Source organism: Danio rerio, chromosome 5 (assembly GCF_049306965.1).
Source record: "Danio rerio strain Tuebingen ecotype United States chromosome 5, GRCz12tu, whole genome shotgun sequence".
Classification (NCBI taxonomy): domain Eukaryota; kingdom Metazoa; phylum Chordata; class Actinopteri; order Cypriniformes; family Danionidae; genus Danio; species Danio rerio.
Genome location: NC_133180.1, coordinates 16,638,410 through 16,661,616, shown reverse-complemented (window position 1 = coordinate 16,661,616; position 23,207 = coordinate 16,638,410). Strand labels below are relative to the sequence as shown.

At 35.1% G+C, this 23,207-nt stretch overlaps 1 long non-coding RNA gene across 1 annotated transcript in view; it reads right to left on the bottom strand.

The window, feature by feature from the left end:
- The window catches only part of LOC141385780 (uncharacterized), a 38,554-nt gene extending 15,824 nt beyond the window's left edge, over window positions 1-22,730 (bottom strand). The window contains exons 1-2 of the long non-coding RNA XR_012406757.1: window positions 22,428-22,730; window positions 22,187-22,277 (exon numbers count right to left, since the gene is read on the bottom strand). This is a non-coding gene — a long non-coding RNA (uncharacterized lncRNA). The remainder of the gene's footprint in view (window positions 1-22,186; window positions 22,278-22,427) is intronic.
- Window positions 22,731-23,207: the final 477 nt, after the last annotated feature.

Below are 23,207 nucleotides of genomic sequence, written 5' to 3'. Positions count from 1 at the left end.
TTTGAGGGCGGAGTAATACACAAGGCTAAAGGGTGAAGAGGTGGTACAAGTGCTGTTATTTGCATAATATCACAGGGCTATCAGCCAACAGATTTAAGAACCGGACAGAACTGTTGTATATAATATAATATAATACACTGTAAAAAAATTGACCTTAAATTCACAGTAAATTACTGGCTAATAATTGCATTACTTTCACAGTAAATTACTGTATGTAAATTCACAGTAAATTATTGTGACGTAGTTCACAGTAATTTACTGTGGTTTTGTCACATTAAATTATTGTGAAATTACAACCATATATTGTAACTTTACAGTAGATAATAAAGTCTGTTACTGTGATTTCACAGTATTATCTTGTAGAATTAACTGTATTTTACTGTGAATTTGCAAAACGATTACTGTGATTTAGCAGTAGGTTGCAGTTTAAATACCTGATTTAACTGTAAAGTTACAATTATATCCCGGATTACTGTAATTTAACAGTTTAGTGCTGTAAAATTTCAAAGCAATTTTAGGTCACACAAAAATGAAAATTCTATATTGATTTACTCACCCTCAGGTTGTTCCAGCTCTGTTAAAAATGTTTTTTTGTTAAACACAGGAATAAAAATATCAAATAATCCTCTCTGTGTCCAAACAACCTGAGGATGCGTAAATGACGACAGAATCTTCATTTTTGGGTGATCTGAGAAGACTCTAAAATCAAAATAAAAACAAACACACATACATTTTACAGATTTATTTAACAGCTTAATGACATCTGTGTAAACATTTCAGAAAACTTTCAAAAGGTGACTTTCAAACTTTCAAAAAATACTATAAGAACATATTCATAAAAAAATCTGACATCATATGTAGCTTACATATAAAAAGCAGTGCTTCAGAGTGCGCTCTCTCTGTCTCTCATTATATATATATATATATATATATATATATATATATATATACACATGAGAGAGAGAGAGAGACAAAACTTCTTGCTAAATTAGGCAGTCGTCTATTCAAGGTCAATCATTTTCCTGATAATTTTACACACTTGCTGGTTGATGCGTCTTCTCTGCTTCTTTGACTTCGTCTGTCTTCCATCTCCAAACTGGTGCCCAAAAAGCACCTATAAGCAAAAGGGCAGACAAACAGTTAGCTTCATACAACACTACTGGAACACTACTGGTGCACTACAGAGCAAAATTACTGTTAGCTCAGTTTGAACATGCTGACAATACTGTAGCTCAGTCAAACTGCAATTATTTAAACAAAAACATCTGAAAAGCATTTCCATCACAAACACACAATCAAGAACAGTCCAACAACAAATAGTGGTTTAATGACCTAGGCAGAGCATTTTAAAACAGTTGATTTGATTTACACCTTCTGTTTACAGACTATAATCTAATGCTGGGTTCACACTTATTGCAAAGTGAACACATGCATCACAGCACTTGCTCTTGAATACTAGCAGGATGTTTCTTGCATTAAGCTAATTTTTTATTATTTAAATATTAGGAAAATTTTGCAAAAAAAAAAAACTTGATTGAAGTGATACAGCACTTGTGTTATATTCATTTCAATCAAGCTTTTTGCAAATATTCCAAATATTTTTCAACGTTTTTTGAGTTTCACTTAATTTGTGCTGCCCAGTAAAAATTTCCCACTATTTATGCATTTGCAATGACTTGTATGTAATCCACTCACCTGAATAGGTAACTTCACATATGGTATAAGAGCCCCATCCTTTTATAGACAGCTTCCCCTCTGGTCTCCAGCACAGACAAACAAATTGTGTCTGCAACACGGCCCTTTATAACAAGGGGACAAGGGGAGTCATGACTTGTGCTCCTATACATTCCCTGTTTAACCCCCCCCCCAAAACAAGCCCTCAGTAACAATATTTATTGTAGACATTACCTTAAATTCCAGAGTGCAAAAGGCATCTTCAGCATACTTCAGTTTCAGACCAGATTCAAAGTCAGTTGTGAAATCCAGGTGAGGTCCCATGACCACTCGACCCTCCAAGGAATAAGACTAAAAGGGGGAAAGAAGGACTAAATTAGAGGTGTTTGTGAATAATTACATTTGTTTGTAGAAACAAAGTTGACATTCCATGCTCTGCCTATTAAAAACCAAGCAAACAAACACACATGCCCAGTAAAATTGCTAATAAAAATAAAAACTATAGTTTAAAAAAATCTTTGTGTAATATTTACTACTACTGGAGGTACTGGTGGAACTTCTGGAAGAAGAAAAAGAGTTTGTACAAGAAACTGCTCACAACAAATCTGTGAAAAACCTGACATTTAAAAATCTAATAAAATGAGGAAGGCATCAACATTACCTTTAATAATCAAGCGAGGGTTGATTGGTAGCATCAGTGTTTCAACATCAATGGCTGTAAAAAAATTTGAATATACTAAGAGTAGAATAAGACTCAACCTAACACACGCACACACTCTATATATATATATATATATATATATATATATATATATATATATATATAGGTTTAGATTGTGATAATGAATTTAGGCTATATTTGTGTGCTCAGAATTTACTCACCTCACACTTTAGCTATTATCAGGTACACCTGAACACCAAAAAATAAAATCTACAGTTAGTGACAATATACAATTAGTTCTCATTAGTAAATGTTAGCACTGCATTAACACCAGTGAGAAATATACAATATGTACTGTGTTAGTGTTAGTTTAAAAGAATACAACTGAATTGTATTATAAGCCTCATTTAATAAAACAGTTAAGACTTGTTTCATAATGAGTTTAGTTTATTTAACTAACTTAACGTTAACGTTACAGTGAACAAAATTAACATACATGATGGTCACTAACCGTAACGTTAACTTAAGTGAAGGTCAGAGCTTACCTTAACGTTACAGTCATTTCACCTTTACTTCAGTCTTGTACTGAAACAGAAAATGCAGTTAACAAGAAGTTAATTAAAGAAAATTCCCTTTCTTTTTTCAGGAACTAACGTTAACGTTATGCTAATACCTCAGAAAACACTACAATCACCATCTGGCGTCGTTAATTTCTTGCTTTAAAAAAAGGCGCGCTTAAACCCTGTATGTGCGAGTACAACTAAAGTACTCGGTAAATTCCTGTTAAATGACATGCACTATACAGAAATACACATACAACAATCATTTAACGGACAAAAGTCATATTTTAACACTTACCGAGGATGAATCCGTTGGGTGAAGAGACGACGGCGTTGTCTGTGGTGATGGCGCTTGTTTGCGGTCGAGTCGAGTCAGTTCTGTTCAATGAATCGGCTCCTTTAAGTGAACAGTAAAGAGTCGAATTCGCCTGAAAACGATTCCGTTTTGTATAATATTGTAAGACGCAAACATATAATTCATTAATATTTCATCATATTGCTTGGTTCGTGTACTGCTTGTACACGAATTGCTTGTTGATGACGATGAGCTCATGAACACGTCTGATAAAATATCTGAATCTGATTCAATGTCACACGAGTCCTGAACCGAAGCAGTGCAAGAGTAATATATTGATTGAAATGATTGATTGAAAAGTTAATTATTTTCTTAGCCATTCAAAATATTACATATCTCTGACTTTAACAATAAGAATAAAGTTCGTTTGGAGTGTATTGAGAATTATTATTTTTTCCTCCCAGGATTCATTTCGCACCAAGCTGCATCAAGCTGTAATGGTGGATGAGAAGGCACATAATATTATAAATATTGCTTGTAATATGTAATGAAATAAAGTTTTAACACTTTTTCATGCGAGAATGTAGTTCTTCAAAACCAAAATCTGTGGACTGTTAGTAAAGATTGTGTGTAATTTTAAGTGTGTTTTGCCGTTAGCGGAGATATGACCTCCAGGCGGTAACGGCGCTCTTTACTCATGTATCCGCCGAGAGGCGCCTGTCTTCAGGCTAGACATTGGGACAATTGCCCCGTCTTCGATGGCTCTATATGCGTCCGAAAATGAAGTTTTAACTGTTTTTCATGCTAGAATGTAGTTGTTTAAAACTCTAATCTGTGGTTTATTTATATAGATAAAAAAATAATAATTTATATATATATATATATATTTAATTCTGAGATTAGTGACCTCCAGGCGATGACAGGTGCCCAATACTCATGAAACCGTCTAAAGCAGACATTTACCCTGACATTGAAATAATTGTTGGCTGTTTAACAGTCTTTGGTTTCATTAATTAATTACTTTTTATTCCAGTTTATTATGTTTTGGCTAAGCACACAGTTATGTTCATTAAATATTATTTCCTATTCTATGTTAACTGTATAAAATTAAATAAAGGTGCAGTACAATCAAAAAGATGTTGGTAACCAAATCGTTTTGGGGGCTATAACATTCTGTTATTATCTGTTAAAAGTTCATTTGTATTAATTTCTACGTTGAGTTTAAAAAAGGTTTGAATTTCTATAACTAACGTGCAAAAGATATAGCCCTTTTCACAGTAATTTGCTGTAATCATGCTACCTGCCGTAATTTCACAATAAAATTATGAATACAACATATTACTGTGAATTTTTCGGTTAAATACTGTGAAGGGATACTAATGTAATTTACTGTGAAAAATTACAGTAACTTGTTGTGAAAACCTGGAAATTTTTTACAGTGTATAATATAATATAATATAATATAATATAATATAATATAATATAATATAATATAATATAATATTTTGACCAATACAGTAGTGACTACAAGTGGATGAGACAATTACAAATAAATTAATTAATACATGTATTAAATAAAAAATATAATTCATAACATAATATGGTTTATTTTACTATGCATTAAAAATCCACCACACAAAAAGCTCACAGGAAATGGGGTAGAAACTACAAATAAATTAACTACAATACAATCAGTTGACTACAATATAAGACTTGATTGGAAGATATTTTCCAAAACATGTTTCTTCTATTGTTACGAACAAAACACAAAAGCATAACTTTGAAATAAATAGTAAATATATACATTTTCTAATAGGCTTCACACTGGATCACAGGTTATGTGTGTCGCTCCTGAAGGTCAATGACTTGACTCTTTAGGCATCTTGACCACATTCTGTTTCACTAACTGCAAATGAGAAGGAGAAAGAGAAACACACACACACACACACACACACACACACACACACACACACACACACACACACACACACACACACACACACACACACACACACACACACACACACACACACACACACACAAGATAAAAGAGCACTTCCCATAATTACCAGCCGCCAGAGCTCTAACCTCCCAGTTCCTGACAATAGCTTATTACACACTGGATAATCTGTCATTATACACTGCTAATGGCTGGTTGTTAGCTGCATCCTGTCTGGACTGGATCTGAAAGGGTCACCAACATTTTGGCAGCTACAATTAAAGGAGATGAATAGTTAGGGAAGCAAAGACACCTGAAATCTAAAACTGTAATAATAAAAGCACTTTTTGAAAGGAGATGAAATAAAACTGGCCAATAAATAAATCAGAAACTCTTGTTATTAGTCACACCGGTGGCCATCAAGTGAACTGCGGATAGCTTATTATTTGTTTCACCATAAAGGAGATCGAATGTGATTTAACTGCCTGATATAGACCTTTTTCTTTGTTGCTGCATGGAGGGTGCCAGTGACCAGCGCCTTCCGGTAGGGTGCTTAGAACTTCCGTTAAGAATTGTCATCAGAAAGAGCATCGGTTGTCAATACTGTTTTCAATGGCTTACGGAAAACTTTACTTGAAAGAAAAAATTTTTTTTTTGAAAGAAAGACGTGTGTTAAAGCCGTTGTACTTCTGTCAGATGCAGTTCAAGCAAGAGAGAAAAAAAGTTCTCATAGCGTCAATGTTACCGACCTGTCCAACGCAATCTCACGGCGTAACTTTTTGATTTAGTGGCTAATTCGTATTATCTAATTCATACAATTTAGTAAGATATGGTCATCACCCAATGACGGTTGGGGTTAGGGGTGGGGTTAGGTGCCACACCTCTTTTTTAAAATCGTACATTTTTGGATGACTGAACTCGTAATTCCTGCGAATTAGCCACTTAGCCAAATACTTACGTTTCCTCGTGAGATCAGGCTGACCTGTCAGCTGCTATAAATTTATCTAGCTCTTTAGCTCTTCAAAGCACAAACACACGCACACTAACTCATTGCATTATAAAGAGCACACCATATTACTGGCATGAAACTATCTGGTATGCAACCCATACAATTTCCAAAAATTACCAATAAAAATACGTGACTGATACGCTGCTGGCTGATTTGCATGTTAATTATAATCGGGAGCAGTTTCATTATTTAGTTTGTATTGTGTAGTATTTACCATGCGTGTGTTCATTTTGTGCCACTCTTTTAATGATGTGTCAGTGGGACAGTACAATAGGCTACGTGTGTATGTCAAACATTTTGGTGTATTACATTTGTTTGTGCTGGTTATATAATTGAAAGAAAGAAAATGCTGACTTTAGCGATGACGAGGCTCCATTTAAACAGCAAAAGATGCCGTCTGACAACGAGGGGAAAATGCCTAGCAGCAGTAGTTGTTATCCATCCAATAAGGTCACATATTTTAAATAATCAGTCCAGGAGGTGGCGCTGATCGACAGCAGTATTTAAGGCTGATTTATACTTCTGCATCAAGCACACATATGCTTTGGCGCAGCGTATAAGCATGGTTGCATATCGTTGAACCTCTCAAAAAATGTAACTATATGTTGCAGCGGCGCGTATCGCAAGCTCTGTGATTGGTCGGATATCCTTTAAAAGTCCCTATAATGGAGCTCATTGATTGTTTGAAATTAAATACATGAATACTATTATAAAAAAATTAATTATTTATAAACTTTCTGAATTAACCAATAAGGAGCATTAAATGATGCTTGAAAGTTTGACAGAGTATTTTAGATCTTGGGTTTTATTTTGAAAAGAATGTGCAAGGATTGCATATTTTATTGGGAAATAAATGTTTTGTCTATTATTTCATTAATATAAATAGACTTTTTCCATAATCTAAAAAGTTGGGTTGGTAAAGGGACAAATTACCTTTCTGAAAATATACATTTTATAATTACATTGTAATGAAAATATACTTATACTTTGAATTTGTCCATGACAGGGTTGATAAAATTTAAGGTTTGTTTACTGTTTCTCTGCTTGCAGTTTGTTTATAAAAAGTGCAGGAGCTTGACTAAAATTAATTTCTTAAAGCCTAAGGTCTAATTAATACAACAACTGTGGTTAAATCAAAAATCTCAAACTTTCTTTTTTGAAAATTCAGATGTCTCAAAGGCACTTTATAGGGATAATGACCCATACACATTTTTCCCCATAAACAAGTACACACACGCACACACACACAAAGACTGATAGTGTAATGTTATGGTAAACAGCACTGCTGAATGCACACACACACACACACACACACACACACACACACACACACACACACACACACACACACACACACACATACACACACACAAGACATAAAGTGGTTTCGCGTCTGTGTTGTCAAGAGGACTGGAAATGACGCAGACTATTAAATGTTCACTGAACACACACACACACAAACAAACAGTCGTATAACTGCCACAGTCCCTGAATTGTGACACAATCAATTGTATTGCTTTAAAAAAATGTGTAATATGTACAACTTTTATGATTGAGCTTTGTCTGTTTCAAATAAATGTAAATGAGATCTGTTTTTATGGCGACCAAGCAAAAATGCACAGAATTATTTCAGCAAACATGTAATTTAATTAAAAAAGAAATGTTTTATGTAACATGCATGACTTTATTATTTAACTTTGTGTACTTACATTACATTTTATAGTTGAATAGTTGGAAAAAGTGTGTTTTATCGTTAATTGGAGAAAGTTCAAGTCAGATTTATTAGCCCCCTTTAATTTATAGCCCCTGTTTATTTTTTCCCCGCTTTCTGGTTGACGAAGAGAAGATTTTTTTCAACACATTTCTAAACAGTTTTAATAACTCATTTCTAATAACTGACTTATTTTATCTGTGCCATGGTGACAGTAAATATTTGACTAGATATTTTTCAAGACACTTCTATACAGCTTAAAGTGACATTTAAAGGCTTAACTAGGTTAATTAGGTTAACTAGGCAGGTTAGGGTAATTAGGCAAGTTATTGTTTAATGATGGTTTGTTCTGTAGACTATGGAAAAAAAATTGCCTAAAGGGGCTAATAATTTAGTCCTTAAAATGGGGTTTAAAAAATTTAAAACTGCTTTTGTTCTAGCCGAAATAAAACAAATAAGACTTTTTCCAGAAGAAAAAATATTATTAGACATACTGTGAAAATTTATTTTCTCTGTTAAACATCATTTGGGAAATATTTAAAAAAAGAGAAAAAAAAATCAAAGGAGGGCTAATAATTCTTACTTTAACTGTACATAAAGTTAAAGTTTAACTCTTATTGTGGTGAATCTGTTTTAAACATAATATAAAGTGATATATAAAAAGGTGACTTGACTCGGCTACACATCAATAAACAACTCAAACTCACTTGGGTGCAGAAGTCCAGAGAATCCGATAAACGACGAGTTAACCCTTGCATTTTCTTCAAAAAAGAAATTCATCCCATCCAGCATGGTGTCATTGTGGATGAGATTAGAAAATGCAAAGGTTTGCCCAACATGAGAACTAGTGAAATAAGAGATACCTATAAAAAATATTATACAAATATTATACTGTAATAATGATCCCCTTACATGAGCGGCACTTGAAAACACTGTTTGGAAAAAAAATAAAAAAAAGAGACTGGTCTCCATAATCCTTAAATGGAAGACACTTGGCATGACCAGTTCCCAGAATTAAAGGATGGTTTGTGAAAACAGTCTTTTTCCACGAGACTGGTGAACCCCCACCAAAAAGCAACCGAAGCCTCATTTAGAGCTGTGCATTTTTTGATTAGAAAAATTTAGACAATTTTTAATTGTCTAAAAAGGCACTTTTAGACAAGAACTGTTCTTAAAGACTAGAACGAATATAATCTCCACTCTCTTCCATGTCCAACCCGTCCAACAATGATTAGAAGGTTTGCTAATAATTTCAGTCAAATCTGAAAGTTGATTTATGTTACACAGTTTATTGACAAACATGGTACACTGTAGTGCATGATTTGTTAAAAATTGTTAGTGGCTAGTGAAAATAGTGTAGAAGTCATTTTAAAATGTAAATATTTGCAGAGATTTAAAGAAATAAAGTCTTGCATATTAATACGTATCTGTTTCCTACCTTGTTAAATTATTGTTGACAACTATTGTAAGAATTTATTAACATGATCAGTGTCTTCACATGGATGAATTTCATTAATTGTTAATAATAACATATAATTTAAAGTAAATTGAGCAAATTTGAGAAGTGTGTATCAAACTGGCAGCACTTCACATTAATCAATACCCAAGAAGTAGCAGTTTCAAAAAGGTTGGTGATCCCTGATATAATATAATTATTTTTTCACAAATTGACAAATACAGTTTTTTTGCAAGCAAAGCAAATACAAAACAAAACACATTCGGAACAGTGTTCACTATACTGTGTACACTATACAGAATTAGTATGATTATTTAAACGGTTTTCCTAGTTATAATATCTAGTGTGAACGGACCATAATAATAATAATAATATGAAATTAATATGAAAATTAACCATTGTTTCATTGCAAAAAATGTCTTTAGAGAAAACAATGGTAACCAGAAATTAACCATGATTTTGCTACACTAACCACTGTTTAACAACTACAATCTTGTTTAGCATCCATAGTAAAACTGTGGTCAAAACAAAAAAAATGATTTAAAACAAAAAAACTGAAAAATGTAATGTAAATAATTTTTTTGAGAAATTTCCTGCGTGTTTCCCTGCTTTTTAAAAACAAACAAATCAAAAAACAATGTTTTTGAAAGGTCAAAATGTGCTCGTAGTTCCTAGATATTAATAACGTGAATTCTGGGAAGAGCAAACACACCTCTTGCCTCACTGAGTCTCTGTATTCTCTCTGGCTGTGTTTTGCTCGCTTTCAGGCTGAACTTTGACTGACTTCAGGCTTTATCACAGAGGAGACAATTCATCACATGATAAACACATCACAGCAACCAGAGGTCATCACATTCTCACATGCTGGTCAAAAATGATGATAACTGATCATATACAAATAAACTAAGCAAATGAACTGTGGTCATTAATTAAGAAATAAAATAAAGTTCACAAGTAAACTATTTAAACACAATTATTATGTCTACTGAACAAATAATAATGTAAAGTGGTTATAGAACAAAGATATATATATATATATGAATGTTCAGCAAGAGTTAAATATTGTCATTTAACCAGTAAAAGTAAAAGAAAAGCTGCTTAATAATTATGCTCATCTGAACTTACTGTATGGAATTCTCTTATAACTTAATAATGTTTATATATTAAATGAATAGTAGTTATTAATATTTAATTTAATTTTCCTTTGGTTTGGTCTCTTTTTATTATCAGGGGTCGCCACAGTGTAATGAACTGCCATCTTACTTAGAATATGTTTAACACAGCGAATGCCCTTCCAGCTGCAACCCAGTACTGGTAAACATCCATACACACTCATTCACACACACACACACACACACACTCACAAACTACAGAATAAATTTAGCTTGTTCAATTCACCTATAGCGCATCTCTTTGGACTGTGGGGGAAATCGGAGCACCCACAGGAAACCCACATGAACACAAGGAGAACATGCAAACTCCACAGAAATGCCAACTGACCCAGCTGGGACTAGAACCAGCAAACTTCTTGCTGTGAGGCAACAGTGCTATCCACTGAGCCACCCTTATTAGTTTTGGAATGGGTAAATTTTGTTTGGGAAAAAGATATTGGGAATATCACCCTGCACAATAACTATGCATGCATATTGGGCAATTAATCATATTAAGCCTGCTGTATCACATTTGATTAATAGATTTCTGAGCTTCCAGACTCAAACGTATTTTTAATTAGTAAATGTTTTAGTATAAATGTATGTAGTTAAACAATGGTTACCACAAATTAACGACAATGATTTTGATACACTAAACTAAGAATGGGCCGGTGTAAGATTCTGACGGTATGATAACCTTGGATAAAAACTTCAGTTTCGCGGTATTGTGATCACTGCTCTAAATATATATTAATTTTAAATATCTGGGTAAAAAAACACACAAATAATAATGTGTGTTTAAACACAATATATTTTATTTTGAGAAACATCTAAAATATTTTTGAGCCGTAAACATGTCAGGCTAAATTAATAATTGACTTCTGCTGTCTTCATTTGTTTCAAAAACAGATAATTTTTTTTTTTTACAATTTAAATTGGCATCTTTGGATATCTTTTCTGCAGGAGATACTATTGTCCAAAAAAAAAAAACGAAAAAAAAAATTTTTTTTACTCATACCTTTGGAACAGCATTGCAGAAAATTTTGCCGTGACTTTTCTAAACCGCGGTATCCCTTGAAAACGGTTATTGTCCCATGCTAAATACTTTAACAATGGCATCTGTAGTAAAACAATGGTTAAACAATTAAAATAATCCCACGTACCAAATTCTCTTATTCTGAGTAATAATTACACATGATACATGGATAGCTGCATATTACTAACAGTGTTGGGGAAAGTTACTTTTTAAAGTAATGCATTACAATATTGAGTTATTTTCCTAAAAAAGTAACTGCGTTACTTAGTTACTTTTTATGTAAAGAAATGCTTTACATTACTTTTGAGTTACTTTTTTTATACCTACCTGAGGCTTGATCTCTTTCAGAAATTGCAGGGGTTTTTTTTTTTTTTTTTTTAAATAAAGGAGCTCTGGACTTAACAACACACTGTATAACCTACACCTTCATTTACCTTAAAAAAAACACTTATTTATGAAAATATTAGAACAATGTTGCCTTTTGAGAACTTCCTGACGCTATGCTGTATATGGATTAATTAAAAAGTTGAAAGCAGTGTGTTTTACAAGTTTGTGTATTTTTGTCTAATTATTTCAGTAAAATAACAAGTCCAATAAGTCCATTAAGACAATCCTCTTTTCTTCCATGTGTTCAAAATAATGAGAATACTTCCAGAAATGCAAGGCTCTGCCATCTTGGGTTTCTGTTTTTTCCCACGGGAAGCTCATTCTTTCCCTGCGTGTGATTCAGCGTGATTACGCTATTTTTAATTTAGCAAATAACATTTTAAAAGTGTATTAATTAATCTGAAAAGTAACTTGAGTAAGATTTTTAAAAAAGTAACTCAAATATTGTTACTTGATTTTTTTAAAGTAATGCGTTACTTTGGAAAGAAATATTGTAATGTGTTACCCCCAACACTGATTACTAATATTAGTTCTTATCAGTTTTGTGTAAAAAAAGGGTAGGCTACATGTTTAAGTCTATCCTAAAAAATGTGTTTCAAATGCTATCACATTGCTTAAAAAGTAGGCTATATGTAGCCTAACACATTTAGTTGGGCTACTTTAAGAAAGTGTCTTTGGATCGTAATATATTGTTTTTACGCCCAATACTGGTTATTAACAGATACACAGTGAAATAAAGTTTTACCCACTTTCCCTGTGCTAATGCTATTCACCTGTCTGGTGCAGAGCTGAGGGGTTTAACAAAACCCGAGCTAAGCTTCTTCAAGAACCCTCTGTAGATCTGAAACACATATAAATCCCAATTTATAACACAAATATGAGAGTCATAACAATATTCCAGCAGTCATAAGAGTTTTAAATACATAAACAGGCGATTTCCTTCCAAAATTTGTAAATGATCCTAGCGCGCCCCCTGCTGGACAATCCACACACTAAACTTTCGCCCGCGTCGTTAGTATGTAAACACAAGATGACAGAAATTACCATTCGATCTCATATTCATCTAATAACCACTCAGACACATTTATCACCATAAATATATCATCCACCTCAAATACAACACTTCATTAACCGAGACAAAACACATAAATCTTGAGTAAAAATGAAGTTTTCATTACATCAAGTAAACCAGGGATGCTGTTGGGAGAGAGACATAACTCTTGAATAAATTGGCTGCTTTCATGCCTCATAAATACAAACTATAACGATGTCATTTTCAGTCATCCGGATTTATTATCTATTAATAATATATAGACTTATTAAATTGGGAGATTAATCATGTCTGTGTATGCTTACATAATAAATAATGAGCGTTCGCGCCGATTCTTCCCATCAACGATTATTCGCAAATACATTTTCATACAGCAGGGTTTTTTCTATATCCAAAAACCAATTAAACCGCTGACAATAAAACTCCAGTAAAGAGGCATATCTTCACAGTCCAGCTCTAGGATTTTACCCTCAAATCTTTTGGATTAAGTCTCGCTCGATTAATTGGCACGACCGAAAGAGGCTTTATTAGGCCTTTTGATTCCTTTTACATGGAATGAAGTAAACAGTAATGACTGTGCGAAAACAAAGGCAGTATCGCCGAGCTCCCGAGCTTGCATCGGGAATCAATACCTCTCTTTGATCTACTCCGTGGGGTCTGGGAGAATTTTAGCTAATTATCTTCAGGCTATAATGCAGGACACCTGTAGGGTGCATTAGGCCCAGGATGAGTCCAGAAACACAGGAGCAGATAGGGTCTGAAGCGCAGATACATTAATGTTAAAAATAAACAATAATGGATAATTACTGGAAACAGCATAACAAAAAAATGATTTTAGCATCATTACGAAGTCGTTGGTGTCACACGATCGTTCGGAAATAATTTAACGTTAAACAGATTCTGGAAAATTTCTTATTATTATCATCAATGTTGAACTTAGTTGTGCTGTCTAATATTCTGCATTTTCAGAAAAGCATTTATTTGAAACATAAAGCTAATGTGACGACATATTTTTTTTTTTTTTTTGGTAATTTTTTTAAAATAAAAATTTGTATCAAAGATGTGCATTTCATAAACAGCTTAAATGGCACCTACTTTACCACTTTTACAAGATGTAAGATAAGCCTTAAGAGTCTCCAGAATGTGTTTGCAAAGTTTCAGCTCAAAATTTCCAGCAGATAAATTATTATAGCCTCCAGAAACTGCCCATTTTGGTGTCTGAGTACATTGTAGCTGTTTTTGTAGCCTGTGGCTTTAAATGCAAATGAGCTGCTTCTCCCCGCCCACCATTTCCATGTGCGTGTGATTCTCGTCATGCGTTACGTCAGATAAACAGCAGTCAGTGATAGAGACAGAAACACAGCTCATTATTCAAAAATACCAAGTAAGTTTATTTGATGTATTTGTGGTGGAGTTTATTCAAACCTTTCTGAAATGATGAGTGTCACACGTTTGCAGTACACACATAAGCTGGACCCTAAATGGCACACTATGATGCACTTATGCACTATGTACTTATACACTGTTAGCATAGTCCATGTAAGTAGTGTCATCCCAAAAGGAACACTAAGGTTATTTTACTAAGCAGAAATTCAAACCGCTTCCGTTTTTTTATTTATTTTTTATTTTTTTGTGTGTGTGTGAAATAAATTACTAAACTACCAAAAAATACCTGCCGTGAGAATAACCGCATACACCATTGGGAGGCGATATAATCCCTCACGTAGGAGAATTTTGCTCTCACAATCCAAAATAAATAAAGTAATCTAACATGCGCCCAATAGCTCTGCCCTTTCCTCTACGTGAGCAGTGCAGTGGCTGTTGAGTGAGTGAAGTGTCCATTTATTCATTCATTTTCTTTTATTAATCTGGGGTCGCCACAGCAGAATGAACCGCCAACTTATCCAGCATATGTTTTACACAGCAGATGCCCTTCCAGCTGCAACCCATCTCTGGGAAACGTGAAGTGTCCAACATCTCACAATTCATTTTAGTTGAATTAGTGCATCATCTGGGTAATTAATGTGCACTTATTCTTTTTAGAGTTTTCAGTGTGAACGCACTCAAATATTTATGCTACAAAATGGCATAGAGTAGAGCATAAGTATGGGATTTGGGACGCACCTATACACACATTAGTGTCTACTGACACCAAGAATTACATACGGATTTTACTCTTTAATACAGACATGCTCTATTTTAAAAATGTTTTAAACTTATAAAACTTATAAAAATCACAGAGAGTTCTGTGGACGTGTGTATACATGAAACATGGTGCATGTCAATCAATTCGGTGGGTGGGGAAAACCACTCCTACGTCACGTTGCGGTGGGCCTCAAAACTACAGGGATTTGGGTCCTATTTTAACGTCAGGAAAAAAAACAAAACTTATTGTGTTTCTATCACTCCAATATGACAGTGGACACACTATAAACACACACGGATCTGTCCAAACAGCTTACGAAAGTTGATTTTCATCATAGGAGCCCTTTAATTCGATTTTTAAAGTAATCATGTAATCAAAATGACCAGTTCAAAGTTTAAACCCACTTTATATTAGGGACAGTTCAACCAAAAATTAAAATTACTCAAGTAGTATATGTCTTTCCACATCAAGGTAGTCTGAAAAATGCTAAAACAAACCAACAAACAAAACAAATTGACATCCACAGTTAGAACAAAAATGCTGTTGGAGAATGATTGATTTTCCCCAACATTTCTTTAGTATATCTTCTTATATGGAAGAAAGAACCTTAAACAGGTCTAAAACAAATAGAGTGGGAGCAATTTATTAGTAAAATTTACATTTTTGGGTGTACTATCCCTTTAAGTGTCATCAGCTACTATATAAAGATATTTAAATTAAACATTTGATATATTTTATCTATTGTGTAGTTTTATGCATGACATTATATATATTAAAAACTACATGTAAATACATCTGTAATAAATATAGTTGACTTACACCTACCACTTAATCCAGGCGTTATTAAACTGGGGTCTGGGGCCCCCTAGTGGGCCACAAGGGAGTGCCAGGATGTCTTTTGTATTTTTAATCTATTTTTTGATATTCTTTGTGATTAAAACATCTAATATAATGTGGTGCGAACTTGATTGTTATGACATTGTGTTTTATGCTTTATATGTGCACATCATTAATATTTTAAGTGCCTTCAACCTTGAAGTAAAATAACTTCCCTTCCCCATTTTATAACATTACATCTAATTTCATTTTTCACCAGCATGGAGCACGCCACACTTTGAGCATGACTTTATTGTAGACATGTAGGGATTAAAGGAATAGTAACAATGGGACAGTGGGATGAAGGGGAAGGAGAGTAAGAGGATAAACAGTGAAATGGTAGGTAGGTTGATCGGGTTTTCAACGATGATGCCCAGAGACTCAGAGTGGGGGTCTCATCTTTAGATTTTCAACTATGTAATATGCATGCGGCAGCATGTGGCTCAGTGGTTAGCACTGTTGCCTCACAGCAAGAAGGTCGCTAGTTTGAGTTCCTTCTGGGTCAGTTGGCATTTCTGTGAGAAGTTTGCATGTTCTCCCCATATTCATGTGGGTTTCCTCCGGGTGCTCCGTTTTCTCCCACAGTCCAAAGACAAGCGATATAAGGAGAAGGGTATAAACGGAGGTCGGGCCAGCTCCAAGTGGGTTGGCCTTTGAGCTCCAAGTGGACTGTACAAACCTGGAGTTTTTATTTATTTAACATCTTGTACATTACATGTATTCCAATATTGTGCTTTATGAATGTCTGCACCTACACCTACCCCAACCCTAAACCCAAATTTAGAGTAACCTGATGTGTTTTATTAATATCTGCTTCACCTACACTACCTAAACCCAACCTACTTTTGGTTTAAGTCCCTCCCACTTGGAGATCTTCGGTCTGCAGCGATACCTACTTGGCTATAGGTGAATTGAATGAACTAAACTAGCCGTAGTGTGTGTTTAAACAAGTGTGTATAGATGTTTTCCAGTACTGGGTTGCAGCTGAAAGGGCATCTGCTTCGTAAAACATATGCTGGATAAGACCCCTGATTAATAAAAAGACTAAGCCGAAGAAAAATTAATGAATGAATGTAATACGCATGTTATATGCATAAACAAAACTTTCCAAACTTATTTAACGTCAATTAGGTAGCTCGACCAATCGGATGAGAGAAAGCTTTTCACTAGCAAACCTTTTCCAAAATAATATTTTACAAAATGTTTTTATCAACCCCAAAATCCAAACCTGATGGATTTTCTTTTTCTGTCTTTCTGCGCTGAAGTGCAGGATGAGGATGATGATGGCATGCACTGTTGCCATGACAATGTGCTACATGTAACTGTGCGCGCAAGGAAAGTGACAGTTGAGTTGGCAGTGAGATGGGCAACAGATAACACTCGTTTTGTGCTCCACCCATCCAGAACCAGACACTGCCGAAAGTCACTCGGTCTGTGCAGCAATGAGTGTGTTCATCTGGATCAATATCACAGCAGCTGTGCCGGGCCGTAAACCCACACAGGATATAATCTACAATCGTCCTTCAGTTTATAAAAGAAATAAGCAAAAATGTGTGCATGTGTTGGTGTTTTGGTGACCTATGAGGTAAGCTGTAAATAAGCATAATTTTGAGGTTTATTTAGAAGTCTGTTATGCTCAATAAGCTATTTATTTGACTAAACATATATTAAAATTGTAATAGTGGCAATTTTTTATTATTACTTCATTACTTTCATTAATAGTCTTTAGTGTCACATAATCCTTCAGAAATCTTCGTAATATGCAGATTTATTTTGATTACCAAGAACTATTTTTATTAAGATCATTGCTGGAAACAGCTGCTTAATATCTTTGTGGAAACTATGAATCATTATTCGTATGAATCATGATCCCCCAAACCCCCCAAGTGATGTGTAGTAGAGCATGGACATTTTCACAGTACTTCCTATATTTGTTTCTTCAACAAGAAAAAGGTGTTATTTCTTTTTGTTTGGTTGGAATAAAATGAGTTTTATTTTATTCTTTAACATAATTTAAGGTCATTTTTTTTTCGATATTACATATTATGTACTGTCATTATTGTTATGGTCCTTACCTGACAGTCTTGTCTGTTCTGTCAGTGTTTAATGTTTGCTTGTTTATCCCTATATACATTGCTGTACCTTAAGCTGTGTTGGCCATGTGCTCCTCTTGTCTTTTTCCTTGTTTTCAGTTACCTTGCCCTATTTAGACCTTGTTATCGTAATCCTGATTGTTTTCACCTGTCTCTCGTATGCTTTTTCTATATATTGTGCTGTGTGTTCTCATTTCTTTGCTGGTTTGTTCCATGTGAGCTTGTCTTGTATCCTAGCCTTGTATCTTTACTGAGCTATTGTAATATTTTGTTTTTGTCCTGCTTTTATCCATTGAACCACTTTTCTGTCAGTCGCAGTCTCAATAGTAGTTGATTATTAGTTGTTTGTTTAATTACTCTCTTTTAAGATTCTAGAAGTCTTTTTATTTCGGTTCTGTTTTATCAGATTGCCCAAGTCAGTCTAGTTATCCTAGTGTTTATATTGGATTTTGATATTTCATTCATTCATTTTCTTGTTGGCTTAGAAATGGATGCCCTTACAGCCGCAACCCATTTCTGGGAAACATCCACACACACATTCACACACCCACACTCATACACTACAGATAATTTAGCCTACCCAATTCACCTGTACCGCATGTCTTTGGACTGTGGGGGAAACCAAAGCACCCGGAGGAAACATGCAAAACATGCAAACTCCACACAGAAACGCCAACTGAGCCAAAGTTCGAACCAGCGAGCCAGCGACCTTCTTGCTGTGAGGCGACAGCACTACCTACTGCGCCACTGCCTCACCATTTTTATATTTCAGATTTAGTTTATTGTATATTATTGCTCTCCTGTCTTGTGTCTTATTTTCCAGCTGACCTCCCTGGCCTGCCAGTCTGGAGTTTACTTGGCTTACTCCAGGATCTAGCTCTGGTTTTGACCACTGTTGTTACTACTCCTGGCTGGCTGTTCATTTTAGGGCCATCTTGTCTCTACTACTGACTTCCCTGTGTTGTTGCCCCTGCCGTTTGGACCTTGTCTGTCTACTTGTGCCTTATTCTGTCGATAAACCCCCTTTGTATAGCTCATTGCTGCAACTGGGTCCACTTTCTTGCAACCAACCGTGAAAATTGTGGTAAAAACAAAAGAAATGACTTATTACAAATAAGTTATTAAAACGTATGTGTTAAAATATCTCTTCGTTAAACAGCACTTGGAAAATATTTGAAAAAGAATTACAGTTTTACAGGACGAATTTTGCCGTCAAGCTTTGCTGGATGCGACAATTGTTAATTTTATATTACTATTGTAAAACAGTTAAATATATTCCCTACTTCACTTCAACCTGCTCTCTAAACCTTGAACTGACGCTTTGGACCTACCTGAATTTGATTGGCAAACTTAATCATTTTAACACTAATGAGCACTACAGGAATGGTCTTTTTCTGTCATCTTAACTACAGAGCGCAGGGTAATGGAGGACTTAAAAATGGCTTAAACATGACAAAATGTAGGAAGTGCTTGTGCAAATCAGACACTCGTGACTGCAGTTAAATGTTGACCGTTCTGACCTACATTCTGCTGATGGAGGATCTGAATGAATGTTGATGGTTTTGCTATAAACAGGCTCAGCACAGGTTTGCTGCCAAAGTCAACAGGCTGTTCACAGATGAGGAGAAAACCACAGTGAGAGGAGAAGACTTGAAGAACATTTAGTGCAATGGACATAAGGAAACAACCAATCAGAATGGAGCAAATCTGTTTCTAAATCCAATTCATATACAGGTGAAATCAGAATTATTAGCCCTCCTAAATTATATTTTTCCCCTAATTTATTCTAACGGAGACACTTTTTACACATTTCTAAACATAATAGTTTACCTTAGGCACCTATAATGAAAATCTTGGATGTACCAATGCATTGTTGAATAATAAAAGATCAGTATATGGAGATGGGCACACAGTGAGCCTCGGACACCATTGTGTCCTCGTTCTCATGTTTATTCCACAAGTGTAAAACCCTGGTGGACGATGGGCCAATCAGAAGACAAAACAAACTGTGATGAGATTCATGGGCCATGCCCTCCGCATTTGCATATACGCCTACATACTTTAGGTCATTTATGCAGACCTGACAAGCAGCTGACGTCATCAAGAAAACATGACTCATATGCAGCTGCTCTGAGATCATAAAAAAAGCTCTGAGATCATTACTATTCACGCCTCAGGCTGCATTTAGTAAGCTACATTTTTTTTAGTGATACAATAGTAATAATTTTCCTCCTTTAGTTATTTGAAGTATATTTAAAAAAAAACATATGTAGTTTTAAAAACTTGAGCGCCAAATTGTTTACTCTGTGTTACTGAGCAACAGCAACTCAAGACATGGTTCAAACTTGCCTTAGGACGCAAAATGCAAGATTTACAGATTACACATTTATTCATCTACACTCTGAAGAGGAATAAGGTAAGTTTAGTTACATCTTTTGTTAATTTATAGTGTTCATTGTGAAATTTGATGCGTATGTTATAACAAACGTGTAGACTGCTGAATCTAAGCTCTTTGGTCTGTAAGAGCAGCACGTCAGAGCACCACTCAATAATATTCACGGCACGTACCATATATGTTCAATCATGGACCTTCTGAGTCTAGAAGTATTTTATAGAGTAATAAATGAGCTTCTAAAACCATTTCTGTCGATTTTTTGAACGTACCGAAGCCATAAACCTACTATGTAGAAATCAGATAACAATTTAACTTTTTAAACCAATATGGCACCTTTAATAACTCATTTCTAATAACTGACTTCTTTGGTCTCTTCCATGATGATAGAAATTAATATTTTACTAGATATTTTTCGAGATACTAGTATTCAGCTTAAAGTGCAATTTAAAGGCTTAACTAGGTTAGGTTAATTAGGCAAGTTGGGGTAATTAGACAAATCATTGTATAACAGTGGAGGCAAATAACCGTGCAACGTGCAAGTATTTATATATATCTAGTAGTCAGGTCATTTAGATTACCGCTCCGGTATTTCAGTTATGTATAGGTTTAAATAGCTCTTACGTCCAGTGATGTGTTCATATGATTATGTTTATTTATGTAGCACCATGGTCCAGCAAGGTATGACAATTCGTTCCACTGTATGTCCACACATGCAGAAAAATGACAATTAAGCTTGAATTGACTTGACGTGTAGACAGACATTGACTCCGTTTACATGGAGATCAGTAATCAAAATATTTGCCTTAATTTGAGTACGGCAATAATATGATTAAGGTGTTTACATGAGTTGCTTTCTGAATCTTACTTTTATGATCCTGTTTTACATAGTAGAGCACATTATTCGATTAACGTCATTGTATCACCACGCTGTCAACCTTTCCTCTGGAGTTTCTAGCTTGAGCTCACAAGAAGCATAAGTATTATACATTTTGCCAGTTTAGTGGCTAATTCCTACCATTTAAAAAAAAAAAGGAGGTGTGGCACCCAACCTCGCCCCTAAACCCAGCCGTCATTGGGTGATGAACAAATTGTACTAAATTGTAAAAATTAGATTGTATAAATCCATACAAATTAGCCACTATATCAAAAAGGTTGTAAGATTGTGTTGGAATTGCATATAATTTTGGGTGTTTTCCTTTTAATTTGTCGACTTTAACCGCAGTTTGGCACTTTCACTTTCATTCAGGAACATTTAACGCATGCCCTCCGTGACAAACACTCCGGTCCTTCACTGACTCGGTAGGTTCAGAGAATAGTGTTAAACAGCCGTGTGTATAGACTATATTGTTGCGAAATGCGGCAAAATCCTACATGACGGTAATAGTTTGATTGAGGTGTTTACATGTCTGTGCTGCACTTCAAAAATGTGACTAAAATCGAAATTCTCTTCATGTTTTAATCCGATTTCTGTTTAGTTCGATCATGACCTTAATCAGAATAAATTAATCAAAAATCACTGTTTACATGGTTGGCGTCCACGGATTATTGGTGTCCACGTAAACGTACTCACTCAAATATCTGTTTCCTTTAGATGGTTTAATTAGCCCTTTGCTTTACCATGTTTTCCAGAAAACATCTAATTTTGCACACTTATCTTAACCCCACTGGTGCGCTTGGAAAAGAACACAACCCAGCATAGAGCAACACACACATTCCAGTGTGAAAAGACGTTTTGGAAGAGCAAACCTTTAGCAGGGCGATAAACTGCTCCCATTTGGCCTCTGTTGCCTTTTCCTTATTCAGCCCCTTTATCGTGCTTCTGCTCCTTCCAGAATCCCTAAAAGATACAGAGAGAGAGAGAGAAAGAGAGAGCGAAGGACAGAGACAGATAAAGCGACATACAGAACTTCTTGACATATTAATTATTCGCGTGATCTCTCCATAATGTACTCGCCAAACCCAGAATATTATCAAAACCACATGTCACCTTGAGAGGAAGGAATGAAATAGAAGGACGGCGCAAAACAAGCGCACACATCTCAACTCCCTCTCCTCTTGGCTTAGGTCTTAACGGCGGCTGATAAAGTTTCATTATTTTTTTGTAATATCTGCTCTCTGCCGTGCTGTACCGTTTTCCCATAAAGCTTCACTTTATTGGAAATTGGATTCTGGGATGGTAGAAGCCCCTCCAGGCTCTTCTGGGAGACGCTTCTTACAATCTCTCTCCCTCTTTTTCCATTTGTCTTGGGTTCCCTCGCTCCGTCCATCACAGAAACCAACCTGTAGCTCCGGGAGATGAAGGATTAAATGTTGTTCTCTGCTCGGCCTCGATCTCTCTCCTCTGTATCTCTCTATTTAACACCAGCTAAATTCGACAGTTTCATCATTTGTCAATTAACGCTGATGCTTGTTTCAGTTTGTTGTTCCAGTTCCTGTAAGATTGCGTTAGTTGTGATTGCTAAGGCCAATATCTCTGATAATACAGATCATAGCTGAGCTGAGCGATTGTGAACAAACTTTTAACCCTAACAGGTGACAGGTGCAACCCAAGTTTTTTTTTTTTGCTATTTTCAGACTGGCTCAGGTAACATTTTCACAACCCAAGCTCATTCTGATTATGTAGCCTTATTTACATTTCTGGAGAGCAAAATACTTCCCAGGAGCTATGAGAAAAAGAACAACGTCACACCACCTTGTTCGTTTTAAAACGAAATGCAACTATACGTAGCTCTGCCTACATAATTTACCTATAAGCCTATGTTGTATT